The sequence below is a fragment of the Aethalodelphis obliquidens genome, unplaced genomic scaffold, assembly GCF_003676395.1.
Source record: "Aethalodelphis obliquidens isolate GAN/ISIS:26980383/991018 unplaced genomic scaffold, ASM367639v1 scaffold44, whole genome shotgun sequence".
Lineage (NCBI taxonomy): Eukaryota > Metazoa > Chordata > Mammalia > Artiodactyla > Delphinidae > Aethalodelphis > Aethalodelphis obliquidens.
The window spans coordinates 5,092,731-5,106,647 of record NW_020837988.1 but is presented as its reverse complement, the minus strand read 5'-3'; the positions used below and the strand labels follow the sequence as shown (position 1 = coordinate 5,106,647).

Sequence of the window (13,917 nt, the reverse complement as noted above, 5' to 3'; positions counted from 1 at the left end):
GCTTCTTTTATACTAAAAGGGGAGGGAGTAAAGTCAGACATTTCCTGGTTCCGGTCAGACTCCGGAGGGGGTGTGTTAATTTCTTCCTCCCTGCAGCCATTCACAGGTGGGCCTGGTCAGGATGTCTCCTCTGAGCTAAACAAAGGTATTTTCATGCCCATTACCTGGGAGGCAGGGTTCCCAGAGATGGGCCATTACGTATAATCTGAGCTTATAGGCCACATCCCTTTAGTGGTGAATTTGTAACAGAATACAAAGGTTCTTCCTTATTACATTACCAATCCTTTCCTTTTTAACATTTTGGAGTAATTTGTCTTGTGTCTTTGGATTTATTTTAATCGATTGGTGTTCTGTTTCAAAAATAATATGTTTTATATGGAGTAACTAGAAAAGACAGATAAGCGTAAAAAAAGAATAAAGATATTATTAAAAAAACAAATTGAGAAACCCTGAGGATCTCCTTGGGTTACATTGCGGAATTCCAGCTCTACTACTTGACTAACTAGTTTATCTTGACAAATGACGTGAGCTCTCTGAACCTTGGTGTTCTCATCTATGAAGTGGGGATACTGCTACTACTGAGATAACTGGGATATTATTTACAAAGTAAACTATACCAATTTTGATAATTAAAGAAGATTATATATATATGCAGTCTATACAGTACCTGGGCCATTTGAGCATTTGAAAAGTGGTGGCTGTTCTTAGCGTTAATAATACTCCTGACTCCTTCAGTCTTGTGTTTGTAAACATTCTGATCCATCTTTCATAGTTTTGGAGCTCAAGTCTGAGCGACAACCTTGCTCAGGGAGCAGCCCCAGGTGATATATTATCTGAGTCCTTGCAGAGTTCATAATGTCAACCTGTTACCCCAGTACAGGAGCAAAGACTGGACGAGGCATAGCTTTTTAGAGGCACCTATTTCTCCTTGTAGCTCTTATAGATGTTGCTCTGGTATCTTCTGGCTTCAATACTGTGGAAGCGAAGGCCACGGCCAAACCGAGTTTTTTCCCTCGTGTGTGCCTTGATAGCCTTTTGCTTGTGCAGTGAAGACTTCTTTTGGTCATCTTTAAGGAATGAAAATATCAATATGTTGTCTGTTGCAGTGTACATATGAAATCTCTCAGAACATCTTGTCTAATCACTCAGCTCGGATCTTCCTCTAGATGAGAAGCCTTTTCCTCTCTTATTTCTATCCTGATCTTAGGAATTTCTATCATAGGATTGTGTAGGCCAATTTGCTCCAGTTTTTGTCAGCATCTGTTTCCCTCTCATTTTTCTCTTGGCTTTTTCCCTTTGGGTTCTGAGTCAACTATTTTGGTTGTTTTCCGAGAGCTTGCTATTCAGTATGTCTTGAGATGATGTCTTACGTGGGACCCCAGCACACAAATCTGACCAAAGTGGATTTGCCTGGGTGGAAGGATCTGGTCCTACTCACCCCCAGTATGTTAAAGAGCTCATCGAGAGACCAGGGTCTCTGCAGAGGGCACAGCTCCAAAACCTCCACGGTCACTTTCAACCTGTTAAATGCTAATCATTTGAGAAGAGAAGTTACCTAGGCCGTCTTTTCAGTCATAATAGTTAGGGGCTGTCTTTCTGCCATTTAAGACTCCTTCTTTAACCAGCTGAAAAAGAATAAAGATCTAAATACAAACAGATGTGTTTCTGAAGGCCCCCCGGGGCTCAGTCCCAGAGTCTCAAGCTTCTAACTTCAGTCTAAAGGGAAGTTCACTCGCCCACCGTTGCCTTCTGACAGCTTCGTGCCTTTTGATGAGAACCGTTTCAAGAGCTTGTCTGTTGCCAACTTATCTTTGAAAAGGTCTCTTCTTTAGTGCTAGCCTTCATGGTTTATTAAAAATTTAACTAGAGCTTTGATGTTCCCCGAGTCTCTGGGTTTAAAGGTAGATTTTCACAGCAACTAAATGGATAATTGATTTTTTTGAAGTTTTTTTGTCTTGGCGGGTTCAGTTTTGTATGTCCTGGGGATGACATTTTGTTTAAAAAAACCTTTTTTTTTAAACGTAGGAGTTAAAAGGAAATCTTATTAACGCGTGTGCTGTCTCCCAGAGGTTTCTGGAGCGCGAGGACCCACACGCAGACATGAGCGCACACCCAAGGCACTTGGCTTCATATTTTAGACACGTGTGCAAGGATAAATGAGTCCTGAAACTTCTGTGGTTCACAGTCCCCCCAGGAATCTGCTAAGAGCTGTGGACCCTCTCGTAAGAGAAGGTTGCACGCAAACCAGTTACCAGGCAGTTTGGGGTATTGACAGATCTCACGAAGTCCACCCACGGCTCCAGAGCAGGAAGGAACCCCTGCTTTAGAGAAACAAACTGTCCAGCCGTGCAAGGACTTGAAATGTTTCAGGAGGAAAGGGTGATGCCCGATGGAGGCCGGCAGACGTGAGCCCTGCTCAGCGGCGAGTGGTGGGTGCAGAGGCTCCCGAGGATGGGGGGGGGGGCTTCCGCCTTCACCAAACGTTCCTTCTATGGCTCGGCCCGGGGAGCTGAGTCCTTTGGAGAATGATCTCCCAAGGAAACGGCATGTTTTCTGTGAAAGCAACCCCACTCTGTAGCCTTGGGAGCACACTGTCTCCTAACGGGCTTCTCCTGCCACGTCATACAGACTCCTGGGCTCGGAGCCTTCCAGGGATTTCCGGGCTTTCGGAAAACAGGCTTCCTTTCTGTGTCACAGTGGAATTAAAAATCAACCAGCCATCGAGTTCCCACTAATCTCTTTTCATGAGTAGCTTATGGTCTTTGTACATGAGAAGCTTAAATTTAAAGGTTAAAGGGATTCTAGAACTTACCTCATTTAAGCACTGCTCCATCGGAAAATTTGGTGGGGTTGGCAGGGAGGGGGGGACGGAGGGGAGGAGGCGTGTGTGTTAATTATCCCTGTGGTTCCTTCCAGCTATGGCATTGGATGATTCGGTGAAAAAGAAGACAAGTAGTACATTGTTAATTTCATTTAGTTCACAGTGTTCATCACTCCTTCCTGGGTGACACCTCCCTGTATCCTGTGTCTGCCTCTGTCGTGATAGTTATCACTCTGAATGCAGTTATTTGAATGTATCTGTTTCCCCCCATACATGGAGCTTCTTGCAAGAAGGCCTGTGCCGTCTTGTTTCTGGAACCCATGTTACAGTTCATATTGAAGCACATTATACATTCGGGCTCCGGGGATGGCTGGTGCATTCGGGGACCTGGCCTCCTTTCTAGGAGGGGAGTCAGGTGTCTCAGTTTCCTATCCACCTTGGCCGCCAGGTGGGCTAAGGGACGCGTTTAACTTCTGTGGGTCTCTGGGATACGCTGGACTTTGCTTGCTGTTTGACATGATTCATAGAGGTCCATAGAAAAAGAGGCTGGGTAAATCGCACGCTTTATATTTTCCTCTCATCAGAGCCAGGGGTCAAGTTTGCTTTGCTGGTTGTGACTGTCATGCAGAGAGAGCTGGAGGTCACTGCCTGTGTCTCTAGAACAGCAGGACAGTTGATTTTAATTGTTTGGCTTGTCCTCCTGACGGCTCCTAATAGGACCCCATTTCATGGCTTTAAATGAGACGCTTGACGTTCTCATCCGAAGTGATTTTGTTTGAGGGAACAAAACCCCACAGATTTATACACTAATGTGTTAACAGTGGTTGGTTATTCTTGGGCTTATGGATTTACAGGATTATGGCTGATTTTTATTTCCTTCTTGTCTTGTGAGATTTATAACTCAACTTCTCTATCATGAATATGATTCATGTGATCAGATAAAAATGCTTTTTGTTTTTATTTTATTTTTATTATTGAATTATGGTTGATTTACAGTGCCTTTTCAAATAATTAATTAATTAATTTTATTTTTGGCTGCGTTGAGTCTTCATTGCTGCACTTGGGCTTTCTCTAGTTGGGGCGAGCGGGGGCTACTCTTCGTTGGGGAACACGGGCTTCTCATTGTGGTGGCTTCTCTTGTTGTGGAGCACGGGCTCTAGGCGTGTGGGCTTCAGTAGTCGTGGCACACGGGCTCAGTAGTTGTGGCATGCGGGCTCTAGAGCGCAGGCTCAGTAGTTGTGGCTCACAAGCTTAGTTGCTCCGCGGCATGTGGGATCTTCCCGGACCAGGAATCGAACCTGTGTCCTCTGCACTGGCTGGCAGATTCTTAGCGACTGCACCACCAGGGAAGTTCCTACGGTGTTGTGTTGATTCCTGCTGTCCAGCAAAGTGATTTAGTTATATATATATCAGCCTCCGTGGTCACACTGCATCCTTTTCTGTATCTTACCTCCCCCTGCCTCCTTCTTATAAAGACCCTGTGACTGCAGTGTGGGCCCCACCCAGGTAATTGGGGTAATCACATCTGCAGAGTCTCCTTTGCCAGGAAAAGGTGACACTCCCAGGTTCCAGGGATTGTTGGTGGCCTGAGCCCGGGCACTTGCTTCATCCTGCCATGGTCTCCACATGCTGTGGCTTTGACGAGGCTGCACTGAGCGTGTGTGGAAAGGAGCCAACAGCTCAAAAGGAGAACTTCCTGAGTCTTCATTTTCCTGGGGCAAAGAGTGAATAGAAAATTCTACTAATAGCCATGGAACTTTCCAGGGAAAACCCTGGTGCAGCAGCCTCCGCTTCACATTGCTCTGCTCCCAGAAACTGGAGGGACATTTTGTGCAGCCAGACACCCAGGCTCAGTCAGTGAGTACGCCGAGCCCCGCTCGAAACCACAAATCACTGGCAGCAATACAATGCCCTGATGACACCGGAGGCCACCGTTTCCTGGGGCCTTTCGAAGCTCCAGACGTCAAGTGCTCCACGTACATGATTTAGGTATCTGCACCCCTGGTTTACATTTTAGCAGCTGAGACCCAGAGAGGTCAAAGACCGAGCTCACGGTCACACCGCAGGTCCCGGTAGACCGTGATTCACGCTCGTCTCTGTATGCCGCCTCCAGTCTGCCTGTTGCCGTAGGGAGCTCCGTTGCGTTCCTTCCGGTGGATCACAGAGCTTTTCAGCCGTGATTCCAGAAAAGTTCAGCAAGTGCGTCTCACTGTTTGGAGCTTGCCACGCCAGGCGTTAGCATCCATGATGGTCACTCCTGATGCCGCAGGCTCATCTCAGCAAGGAGATGTGGGCGGAGGAAGCCTGGAGCGGAAGCCGCATCCCCGCCAGGGCACCTGCCGCTGTGGGCTCCCTGCACACATGTGTGCGGGGTGAACACCGTGTAGCCCCCGACACACCCACCACCACCGCCGTCAAGCGAGGACGGTCGGGACTCCCAGGCAGACGGTCACCGCTTCAACCACGTCAAGGAAGGACACGTGGAGGGAGGGGCCGAGCACAGGATTTCGAGTCAGAAAGGCCAGGGCTTGGACCCTGCAGTCACCAGCTCTACTAGCTGGGTGTCCCTAGGTAAGTTTATGGGAGTCTCAGTTTTCCCAGCTGTAAAACGGAGATAACGTCTATCTTGCTGTTCAGTATTCAGTGAGGTGACAGCATGGCAACAAGCGAGGCCGCTCCCCGTGTTGCCTGCCATGTAGCGCAGATCACGATGCCCGAACAACATTAATCTCCCTCCACCTCCTCCGGGTCCCCACGCCCCTCCTCCCACCTACTTTTGGCTTCCCTTTGCTCCCCAAAGATCGTTCAGTTCTGGTCTCGGTGGTCTCGAGTGGGACCATCTCAGATCACTTTGCTTTTCGCCTCCAGGAGGTTACATGTGAAGATGCGTTTACTCCAGGAGTTTGGAAACACTGTAATGTTCTCCTGTAATTATCCGATTCTCAGTGGGGAGCCTGACATTATAATTAGCGCAGGCTCCTGTGTGGGGTGACATTCTGCTTGGCATATTGTGCTCCTGGGCGTGTGCCGTAGCAGAAACTCGTAGCACGCTCCCAAATCAGTCTGTTGGGTTTGAGCGTGACAATTGGCGGCAGAGACACCCAGAGAGTGAAATCGCAGCTCTCGGATCCCCGCGCGATCCCTGGAAAGCGACTAGGCGACTTTTAGATTCGCCATCAACTCTGGCCCCAAGGCCAGCAGACACACAGATGCCTGTGCCCTACTCTCTGACCTTCAGATCAGGAAGGCTACATTCTAAGGCTGCACAAGGATGAGGGTTTGAAATGGAGACCCATTTCCACATCTCCTAGGTTATATCCTCCTTCTACCTGTTATGTAACTTGAAGAAAAAAGTCAAAGCAAGAGAATTTGAACCTATTTTTGTATCAGGACTCAATCCAGTCACCTCCAGTTGTCTTTCTACTATGGCCAGGAAGATCTTGGCTGGAACATGGTTTGCGTGAAGCCCTTTTGGAGGTGCACTGCCCACAATGCCAGCTACTAGCCATGTGGACAAGCACAGGGTTTAGAGTCAGAAAGGCCCGGGCTTGAATCCTGGAGCCACCAAATGTTCTACTCTTTATTGATCAGAATTAAAGAAAATGCAGAATCTAGACCCTCAGTTGTACTTTGCCACATGTCCAGTGCTGGAGAGCCGTATGCAGCTATGGCTGCCATATTGGACAGCAGACAGAGAACAATTCCACGATCACAGAGAGTTCTGCTGGCTGGCGCTGCTGTTGGATGGACCACATGGGAATGTAACTTCACCAATTATTCAGAGCCTACCCAAGCTTGCCTTGGGACGAGTTTTATTTAGGGAAGACATTTTGTTTCCTGAGATGGTTTTTCTCAGTCATGGGGTGTGTCAAAAATACGTTATGAATAAAATACTTAGCGATCAAAACTTGCAAGTGATATATTTATTGTTTTAATGAATTAAGGGTGGCACAGGGTCATCCCTGTGGCGCCGTCATTCTTGTTCCCTTTGGTTCTGATCTGGTTTTGTGGGGATGGCACAGGGTGAGGGCGGCTTGTGCAGGGGAATCGTGCTGCAGGCTTGTGTCATGTCCAGTGTCCGGGGGCAATGGGGGGCTGCTCCCAGGTCAGCTAGTCACGCTCTCCTCTGGGCGTGATGTGTTGTCCGCGAAGAGACACACACCCGTCCCCCGAGCAGGGCGACATCATTGTTCTGTGTCAGCTTAGCCCCTCACAGAACAGCCGCTCCTGACTCATCCTGGAGTTTGAAGAAAGGACATTAACTGTCACATGAAAATCATCGTGGCATTTATGGTCACATTTTTGCTGGGGACATTGGCCAGTTCATCACCCAGTTCTCTTAAATAGTTATTTCAGAATGCACCACCTGGAAAAGCTTTGTCTCCCTTGTTGAAACGATACTTGTAATTTCGTGTGTATACCTTTTTCTTCACCCTCTGCTGTCAAGAAGCCCAGAGGCCCATTTGCAGCTGAGATAAGAATGAAATGTATTCTTCTGGTCTGATTCTCTGAATTCTTCTCTCACTTTACAACCTATTGTTGTTCTGCACTTTTAACCCATTTCAGGAGGAGGTAATTAATTGGCACAAGTGATTTTATTCCATTGTCACTAGTCTTCTGTGTTCTCTTTCCTGGTCACAGATTATATATCTAACCCAGATCCGTGGCCTGAAAAATGCTCTTCTCTGGTTGTAATGGCACCAGATGAGAGGTGAGGAAGTCATGTTTATAGTGTTCAAATAATCAATCAGCAGCAGTACTTTCTGGATACTTTCTATATATGGAGCACCGGGATCCCCCTTGTCCAATAGAAGTATATGCAAGCTACGTATGTCATTTTCAACCTTAGAGGAGCCATGTTAAAAAAAATATTTAAAAAATCAGGTGAGGGGGCTTCCCTGGTGGCGCAGTGGTTGAGAGTCCGCCTGCCGATGCAGGGGATGCGGGTTCGTGCCCCGGTCCGGGAAGATCCCACGTGCCGCGGAGCGGCTGGGCCCGTGAGCCATGGCCGCTGAGCCTGCGCGTCCGGAGCCTGTGCTCCGCAGTGGGAGGGGCCACGACAGTGAGAGGCCCGCGTACCGAAAAAAAAAAAAAAAAATCAGGTGAAATTGATTTTTAAACTATATTTTATTTACCCTAAATTAGCCAAAATATGATCATGTCAACATAGAATCATTATTTTTAAAATCGAGATTATTTTACGTTGTTCTTTTTCATGAAGTCTTTGAAATCCAGTGTGTATTTTACACTTCTGGCACATCATTTTCTGGGTGATTCAAGTAAAATGTCGCCCTACTGCAAAAAGATTTTATACTTCTTCCGTTTTCAAATTTAAACAAATTAATTAAAATTAAATTATTTATTTTCTCCATCATACTAGCCAAATTCCAAGTGTCTTGTAGCCACACAGGGCTAGTAGCTGCCACTTTGTTTTGTTTTTTAATATTTACTTATTTATTTTGGCTGCACCGGTCTTAGTTGTGGCATGCGGGATCTATAGGACTTCTTAGTTGAGGCACGCGAACTCTTAGTTGCGACGTGCACGTGGGATCTAGTTCCCTGGCCAGGGATCGAACCCAGGCTCCCTGCACTGGGAGCGTGGAGTCATACCCACTGGACCACCAGGGAAGTCCCACAGTAGCTGCCACTTTGGATGGCACAGATGTAGGTGCTCCCAGAGGTACAAAAAAGAATGCAAGGCGGTCCTTACTTTGAAAGAGTTTGCAATCCAACAGGAGAAAGTTTATACACACATATTATAATACAGTGCAGGATGAATCGATTCTCACAGGAGGTCAGCAGAATCAAGACGAGCTCTCAGTGCAAAGGTGTGATCTTTCTTTTGGTTCAGCGAACATCGAAGACTTTGAAGATGGTGCATAAAAAGTCATATTTACTGTTTAAAGAGTTGTGATTGAGCCCAGACGTTGTAGGACCAACTGGCAGTGTTTGCGTCCACAGTAGAGGGGATGAGAAGAGGCCCTGCACACCGGCGGGCAGGAAGGCTCGAAGCCACTGGCTGGCTGGACATCAGGCTGGTCTCTTTCTTCCAGGAGTTAACGAGGTAACTGGGAGGTAATACACAGGCAGAGCGCTGACCCGCCTCCGTGGCTGCGGGGCAGATCACCTTGCTGTCAGCAGTCACCTTTTCTGCCAGAATTTTATCACTTCTGCTCTGTTCGGTTGGGCGGCTCCATCCAAGCCCAAGGCTGCGTGAGAAATACCTTCAGACCCTTTCCTGCTCCTGGAAAACCCACCAGGACAGCAGCCCCGTGCCGTCTGCCGCCATCCTCAGTAATGGAAGGTATGATTGTGTTACTACCTAACAATTCCAGAGTCCCCGCTGGCTTCGCGATGATCTTTGACAAGAGCTTGATTTGTCCTTGCTTCCCCTGTAAAGAGAATGGTGCGTTTCTAAAATTTTGGTTTATAAAAATACCCAGCCCCTTCGCGCTAGCCTGAGAACCCTCCAGGGAACCGTGTCATCTTCTGACGAGTCTGTCTCTCCCCTGTTGAGTGACCTCATTTGTTCAGAAGCTGTAGCAGGTAACAAGTTTAATCAATCGATGACATCCGAGGTGCAGCTTAATCGATTGATAACATTTGAGGTGCGTACTTTATAATGGCCTCAGCTCATTCATATTCATATATGCTAATTTTAGTGCACATTAATTATGTATTTAATAAGTCCCTGTTTATTCCATTTTGTCTGTACTCCCTTGATAGCTGTTATGATGTGGCGTTGAAAATAATTAAAATGTTACTGTGTTCTGCAAATAACAGTTAACCAAGGATGAATCCTGAAATCAACCTTCCATTTTCTTTTCCTTTCTCTGATTAAGTACAGCGAGTGAAATGACAGCGAGTGAAATGACACCTAAATGTACTTCATGGTCCATCCCTGCTCTCGTTTGTTTGTCTCCCTTTTAAGGGAGGTAATTGCCATTCGAACTCCCCGCTCAGCACAGATGTGACTTCACTTAACAACGTCCGTTGCTTTGGGCTCACATCTTCTTGGTGACGTGGAAACCACTTCAGAGGTGGTGCACTCAGCCTGGGGATTTGGGCGCAGAGAGGAGAAGATGCATGGCTCCTGACAGCATAAAGGTTGCCAGTTCAGTCTGTGTGAAGCCCCTTGGGGGCTTTCCATGAAGCCGAGCTCCCTCCAACACCTAGATTTTCAAGCCGTTTCAAACCACCCATCTTCAGAGGCCCAACTCTTTAGAGACTAGCCAACCCCGTGGTCTGTGTTTTTTGGGTATTACCTGCCCGAAGGGGCAGCACCACATCCTCATTCAAGGTCTCGCCCTAATCAGCTGTGACTCTGCCCGCCCTTGCCCTGGTTGGTAGCTATTGTGAGTATATATTTGATCCCATTTCCTGTTGCCCCGGACCTTGTGCCAATGCTTGCCATGCCCCCGTGTCCTACAAATTACTCAGCACAGTCACTCCCCCAGCCCCTAATCTTCTCCTCCCACTACTTGGTATTTTTCCTAACCCTGGAAGTGTCCCTAATCAGTTGATCTTTGCAGCCCCTGCTCGAGGTTTCAGCTCCACCCCCGGCAAAGCAGCTATTGGAAATGGAACTCAGATGAGGGCTTGACGGTGAAATCGGGCTTGTCTACTTAATAATTCCACTCAAAGGAGAACGAACAAAGACAGGAATGTCAAACAGATCTGTCATGTTAATGGACTCCCGAAAAACATTAATCAGAAAATAACTCACAGCTCCTGGGGACAAGAAAACTTGGAAATTGCATTTGCGTTATAGCAGTTTAGACGAGCCAAACCACGGATAAGTAAGAGTTAGGAATCAGAGTCTCTAGTTTTCATCTCATTTTGAAAATAACAGTGCGATCGTTACGTTTGACAGCTTTCCAAGGTGAAGGAAGGAAGGTGAATAATTCTCACCCCACCCCCTAGTTCACGGGTGATATAAGAACGAACTATGGTCGTGGAAATGAGCCTGCCTGAGACATAAAGGTACCAGGTAAACAGCAGTGATCCTGATTGTTGGACATGGCAGTGGAAAGCGCCGTTTACCGGCACCTTTGCCTTCCAAATCTCATTCCCTCTGAACTTCTGCGCTTTGCACTCATCAGCTCTCTTCTCTTGCTGTCATTAAAGTTCAGAGCTTTCACTTCCAGAGATTTTGTTCACTTGCTCCTCTCTGTATATTCTCAGAAACCCTTCCTGGCGCAGAGATGCTAGGGAAGAGGTGGGTTCATGGTGCCAGGGAAGAAATCAAAATCTCTGAATCCTGTTTTCAGGTGCGAACAAAGTCTTCTTAAATGTCAACCCAGCCACCCTTCTCTTTTAATCAAACACTTTTCTCCAGCCGAGCCGTTTGTTTATGAAAAGTCACGGTGGCATCTTAGCTTTCCTTTCTGTGCCCTGTGCTCCGGGGTCAGCCTCTCCTTCACACACGGGCCACGTAGGGCTTTTCTGTCGGCCGTGGGGCGTGTGAGGGGGGAAGCCAACTGATGAACTGAGTCACTGACCCCTGCAGAGGACAGAGGTATAAACCAGGGGAGGAGGGTGGAGGCGTGGAATTCCAAGCGCCAGGGGCTCGGGGGGGGGGGGGAATGCTGGGGTGTGCATGGGGTCTGGGGAGGGCATTTGGGCCCGTTCCCCTTTCCATGCTCCTGGGCCCCTGCCCTGTAAGGGACCAGTTGCTCTGCTCTGATTTGCTTGGTCCTCAAAGGCTCCGGATAAGTGCTGGGTTTTACCTCCGGGTAATTCTGAAGAGTACCCTGTTGCTTAGAGACGGGAGACAGTGCCTGGAGTGAAGATAAGGTTGTCAAGGAAACCGAGCCACAAATTCCCTTGTTTTCCTTCGGGTTGCTGGACAGAAGAGGAAAGGAGTTTTGCTCTGACGACTGGAAGAAGAGAAGTAGCTTCTTCCGCTGTGTGCGTTTTTAACAAATTGATGTGTTATCCAAGGCACAGCTGAGTTAGTACCTGAGTTGACAAACAGGGAGTTGAGTTTTGCATCCTTTTTTGTTATCAGTGAGCACTTTCTGATACAGACGGAATTAAGCAACGATTTTAATCCTGATTTCTTCTCAGACGTGTGGACCCCAGGACCGCCCCCCGCCCCCCGCCTGCTGTTACACAACTTGGCGCTTGACTTCGGAGTTTCCATTTATTGTCCCAGCTTTTCTCTTTCCATTCTCCATCTTTGAATTATTTGCATGTTTCAGATGGTGGTAATCAATAAACCTAGATATCTTCCTCTGAACTCTGGTGCTCCTAATAAAGAAAAAAAAAAATCCTCACGGCCATCCTCAAGGGATTCTTTGTCGAAGCCACAAAAGTTCACACCTGCTCTACGCTATTGCGTCAGCAGGCTGAAGACTTGAAGGGGGCCACATCCAGGAGTGGCACTTAAATGCTCCCTTCCCCCCTGGCGCGTTTAAGGCACAGATAAAGCTTCTTCATGTCTCAGAGGTGACGATTTTAGTTGAGAGGGCCCCCAGGGCCATGTGTTCCTCTCCTTCTGTATTAGTCTCCTAGGGCTGCTTAACAAAGTACTGGAAACTGAGGGGCTTAAAGAACAGAACTTTATTGCCTCAGAGCTCAGGATGCTGGAAATCCAACATCAAGGAGTCAGCAGGGTGGTTCCTCTGAGGCAGCGAGGGAAGGGTCTCTTCCAGGTTCTCTCCTTGCCTTGTAGGTGGCCGTCGTCTCCCTGTGTCTTGTCACGTTTGTCTTCCCGCTATAAGTGTCTGTTTTATAAGGGCACCAGTCATGTTGGATGAGGGACCCACCCTATTCCAGTGTGCCCTCATCTTAGCTAATGTATCTACAACAACCCTATTTCCAAACAAGGTCACGTTCTGAGGTCCTGGGGGTTAGGACTTCAGCATGTGGGTTTTGGGGGGCACAGTTGCATCCATAACACCCTCTGTTCCGAAAGACAAGACAAAGGATGTTTACTCTGCCTCTTAAAAAGCCTGTAATACGAATATAAGCCAGATATAATTCATCAACTCAGATGAGTATATTGATGGCACGCCAGCTAATCTGTAGCTGGGAGGGACAGGTAATTTGTGGGATGATTAAGTCATTAAAGCAAAAGATCTCAACACGCTGGAATTCCGATGGGCTCTAACGAGGTGGAAATGAGCAGAAACAGGCACCCAAGTAGAGTCCTGAAATGAGATCCCCCAAACACGTGATAAAAGCATACTCAGGAGCAAGAAAAAGAATTTGGGTTTTAATTCAATAAGAGACATAATCGTTCATTCAGTCATTTACTGGTCTCAATATTCATTGCTCACCTCCTCTCCGCGAGGCACTGAGGGAGCCCCGGGAAGCTAAGTCAACCCCAAGAAGTGGTTCCCCTTGGGGCTTCTCCGAGTACCCAAGGGTGGAAGGCAGCTCCACACCCATGGGCCTGCAGATGAGAGTCTCCAGCCTGCTGGGCTGGAAGCTCCAAGAGGAAGCAGTGGCTCAAATGACTGGACCTTTTAGGCTGGAGAAGGCAGATGTGGGTGATAGAATCTACTTTCCATCTTAGAGGGACCACCATGGCGAAAAGACTCTGGGTTCATCCTATGTTCCCTTCCAAACCGGCAGTAGAACCAAGGAGTGAAAGGTACAGGGGACTAGATGTTAGCACAGCTTAAGGAATAGCTTTTCAGTTAGGACTGTCTAAAAATGAAATACCCTGGCTTATCTTGGGAGGTCATGGCGTTGTCACAGCCAGCATCCACTGAGTGCCTGCTGTGTGCCAACTTGCTCTTAGCATTTTCTGGTGAAAGAAAGCCCAGGATCTGCTGTAGTCAGCCATTCCTACATCTGCTATGACACAGCTGGCTCCCAAGAACCACCGAAGTCAGAAAATGCTCATGATCAAGATAACTACTTCCTTCCCCAGGCCACAGAGTTTGGAAGGCATAGTTCCTAGTCTGTTAGTGGATTAGAAGTGAATTTTTTCTTTTGGAAAAAGAACTCTCTTCTTCACATCTCTCTGCTTCAGCTTGGGCTGAGCCATGGTGTATGAAATCTAATCTCCGCTACCAGGAAATGATTACTTATTTGAAAGCTTCCCTAAAATCCATTAGGTGCTCTGCCGTATTAGTTTGGGATGA

General features: G+C 47.5%; 1 protein-coding gene across 8 annotated transcripts in view; it reads left to right on the top strand.

Annotated features, from left to right (window-relative positions):
* SLC39A11 (solute carrier family 39 member 11) overlaps window positions 1–13,917 on the top strand; it is a 416,650-nt gene that overhangs the window by 279,574 nt on the left and 123,159 nt on the right. The gene's annotated exons all lie outside the window — the stretch shown is intronic.